Source organism: Bubalus bubalis, chromosome 4, assembly GCF_019923935.1.
Source record: "Bubalus bubalis isolate 160015118507 breed Murrah chromosome 4, NDDB_SH_1, whole genome shotgun sequence".
Classification (NCBI taxonomy): Eukaryota; Metazoa; Chordata; class Mammalia; order Artiodactyla; family Bovidae; genus Bubalus; species Bubalus bubalis.
In genome coordinates this window covers 147,803,881-147,807,887 of record NC_059160.1, presented here as the reverse complement: position 1 = coordinate 147,807,887, position 4,007 = coordinate 147,803,881, and the positions used below count along the sequence as shown (strand labels likewise).

The following is a 4,007-nucleotide window of genomic DNA, read 5'->3' as shown; positions in this document are numbered from 1 at the left end:
ACTGGACTGTGTACTATTCATAATTAAAGCTGTTGATGTTCTTATTTTGAAAATTTAATTAGAACTATTTATTTATTAAGAGGGATTTGTGTGTGTGTGCTTAGTCCCTCAGTCATGTCCAGCTAGCTGAATTACAATGATTCTAACTCCTTCTCTAAGAAAAGTGAATTGTTGAGGAGATATAAAAATCATGATAAATTTTTAAAATTCATTTTCATATAAATAAGATTTCATATTTCATAAAGTCTGAGTTTTTTTAGAAATTCTATAACCCTATTGTTTTTTTATTAGTTTTATACTGAATGCTCCATTACTTAAAGGATGATAATAGTTTTCAACTCCATGGAATTATTGGCTACATTTTAAATGCACTAGATAAAGCATCTGTCTTGTTCTAGACATTGATAACAATCCCACAATACATTAGTCTGGTGAAATTAGAAAGTTTTCAAACTAAAATTGAGAGAGTAAGACCTAATTTAGAGTTATGAAGTCAACCACTAGAAAAAAAAAAAAAACAAAAAGTAAAAAATAAAGAATAAAGAAAAGTGAGAAGTAAAAATAAAGGAAAGAAGAAATTTAAGAGTGTTAAATTTTTTATTTTTCATAAATCAGCAATTAATATATACTATTGAAAGTTGATAAATCAAGAAATAGAAATACCTTTATTTTAAAATATTTTGTACCTTAGAGTACTGGTTAAAAAATTTAAGTCACGTGCATACATCACTTTTATAATTAAAACACACCAAAGTACTATTTTTTAAATCTGACTTAACTAGAGCAAGTATTTTGTGTTCCAATTTCCCACTCCTAAATTAATTCAGGAGACAGGAAGGCAGCTTCCTAAGGGATGTGGCTGTACTTTAATTGCTACTCAGAATAAAGCCTTATCTAGGCTATGGAGTTGTGTTCATTACACCTCATTGAGAGACTAAACCAGACTCTACCTACCTAGGGCATAATGATGGCAAGCCAGAGGGGAAAAAGAGGTGATTTGCTAGACAACAGTCAAGAAGTAGTCCCTTGGAAGAGAAATAATTAATGTGCTTGTGGAGAAATAGGACAAGCAAGGGTTGGATTCACAATCTGTATATAGTTAGTGTTACTAACTAAATGCTTTAGCTTAGAAAGTAAGTTTTGAAGAGGCTGGAACACTAGCAAATTTGTTTGTGCATAGTAAGCATTAGTAATTTTCTACTAGATTGAGAGAGAAATGTATAATGAAATATAATATACTAATACTGGGCCCATCCCCATGAATTCAAAGATTGAGAAGCCAACCTAGGGGAAAAAAAAGCATTGGAAAAGAGCCACACCATTCATTGGATTGGGAGGAGAACCCTCTATTATGTAAGGTGTGCAGAGTTCCTAACGTGTGTTATTTCTTTTATTTTTATGAAATTCTCTTCTGATATGTTCTGACTGGTATCCTGGCTGTCCAGTAAATAGATTTCCTGAGCATTTAGATGGAAGCTCAAGCCTAGTGAAGTATGATACACCCATAAAATGTATCATAATTCCATGACTACCTGTGACCCATGAATCAGTACTGGAACATCTTGTTGGTGTATGTTATGACATGCATTTATACAAGGTGCATTCTTGAAAACATGTCATTAAAATGTCAGTACAATTAATTGCCGGTAAAGGAAGCTTACTATGCTGAAAAATAGGTTAGTTGAGTTCGTCATTATTAAATAACTCTTACATTTATGAACAAAGAGGTTGAGGTGAGGTAGGGATGCCCTAATGCTTAATTGCCTCTGTTTGGGTTCCTCCAAACATACCAAAGAAGATTCAAATGTAATGAGTTTATTTAGGAGAGTAAGGCAATGGGGAAGTAAGATAGGAGAATGAAGACAGTCAATAAGAAGTGAATTATCAAGGTGGTTATTGAGATAATATTAGGTTGGTGCAAACGTAATTACGGTTTTAGATAATGAATTTTTAAATCATAACTAGGCTCAAACACATCTTTAATAATCATAATAGGAACCATTATAAGCAACACATTTTTGCCAATGAGAAATAAGTTTGTTTATTCTTGTACTTCGGGACTCGCCAACTCTAGGAAAGCGTTTGCAGCATCCTGCTGGTTGTGGAAGCATCTTCCCTGCAAAAAGTTGTCAAGATGCTTGAAGAAGTGGTAATCAGTTGGTGAGAGGTCAAGTGAATATGGTGGATAACACAAAACTTCGTAGCCCAATTCATTCAACTTTTGAAGCACTGGTTGTGAGATGTACAGTTGGGCATTATCATGGAGAAGAATTGGGCCCTTTCTGTTGACCAATGTCAGCTACAGGCACTGCAGTTTTCCATGCTTCTCATAGATTTGCTGAACATCCTTCTCAGATGAAATGGTTTCACTGGGATTCAGAAAGCTGTAGTGGATCAAATGGGCAGCAGACCACCAAACAGTGACCCTGACCTTCTTTTGGGTGCAAGTTTGGCTTTGGAGAGTGCTTTGGGGCTTCTTCAAGGTCTAACCATTGAACTGGTCATTGCTAGTTGTTGTCTAAAATCCACTTTTCATTGCACATCACAATCTGATTGAAAAATGGCTTGTTGTGTAGAATAAGAGAAGATGACACTTCAAAACGACATTTCTTTTGATTTGTGGTCATCTCACAAGGCATCCCCTTATTGAGCTTTTTTCACCTTTTCAATCTGCTTCAAATGCCTAACAACCATAGAATGGTCAATGTCGAGTTCTTCCGCGACTTCTTGTGTAGTTGTAAGAGGATCAGCTTTGATGATGGCTCTCAATTGGTCATTGTCAACTTCCAAAGGCCAGCCACTGTGCTCCTCACCTTCAAGGCTCCCATCTCCTTTGCAAAACTTCTTGAACCATCACTGCACTGTACATGCGTTATCAGTCGCTGGGCCAAATGCATTGTTGAAGTTGCAAATTGTCTCCACTGCTTTACCACTCATTTTGAACTCAAATTTAAAAATTACTCAAATTTCCTTTGTGTCTAACATCATTTCTCTAGTCTAAAATAAATATAAAATTAACAGCAAGAAATGTCATTAGAAAAAAACATAAAGCAAAAAATGAGCATTAAAATGCTATATAACATAACCACGTTTAATTAGAAAGTATTTTAATATCAAAGAGCAAATTTCAACAATGCAAAAACCGCAATTACATTTGCACCAACCTAGTATAACCAGGGCACCAAAAGAAAATAAGACTAAATTTCCTATCAGCTTTCAAATGGGGCTATATATTTAATTTTTAAAAACTAATGTTTTATATCTTGTGCATCCAAGTTTGTAGAGTAAGATTCACACCCATTTAGTTCACCATCTAGAGTCAATACTGGTTGCTATCATTTAGCTTGGAAAGAAATTAGGTTTTGAAGAGGCTGGAAGCTTAGTATAGTATTTCGGACCAAGTGAGCATTTAGTAATATTGAATTGAGAAAGGAATGCATAATAACACATCATGATTCTAATACTAGGCCCATCCCCATGAATCCAAAGTCATTTGACTTGAGAAGCCATCCTGGAAAAAAAAGATAGGTGGGGAACTCCATTCCATAAGAATTATTCTAGACACTTTATGATTCTGGATCATATTTCAGAGTCACCTGGTTAAGGATGTCAATCAAGTTTATGGCAAAATATTTGACTATGTGTCCTTTCATTTTTACTTCAGCCATTTCTCCCAACTTTCTCCATTACGAAATATGGCAAACATACACAAAATAGTGTAACTAACACCTGTATGTGCACCAGGCAGATTTCACTTTATTTGCTTCTGTTTTTCTCTTAAATCATCAAAAAGCTCAAGATAAGTTAAAACCCAGCCTTTTCATCTCTTTCTCTTTTTTCTCATGATAATGACCATCTTTGAGGTGGTATGTATTCTTTCCATGTTTGTTTTTATACTTCTGCCTTATGTGTGTCCATTAATAACATAGTGTTATGTGTTTTTAAACTTTAAACAATACTGGCATAATATTTCATCTTACCTTTTGAAATTTAATCTTTTTACACAT

At 34.3% G+C, this 4,007-nt stretch overlaps 1 pseudogene; it reads right to left on the bottom strand.

Annotated features, from left to right (window-relative positions):
- Nucleotides 1–1,833: 1,833 nt before the first annotated feature.
- Nucleotides 1,834–2,988, bottom strand: LOC123465737 (annotated as a pseudogene).
- Between the last annotated feature and the right edge of the window lie 1,019 nt (nucleotides 2,989–4,007).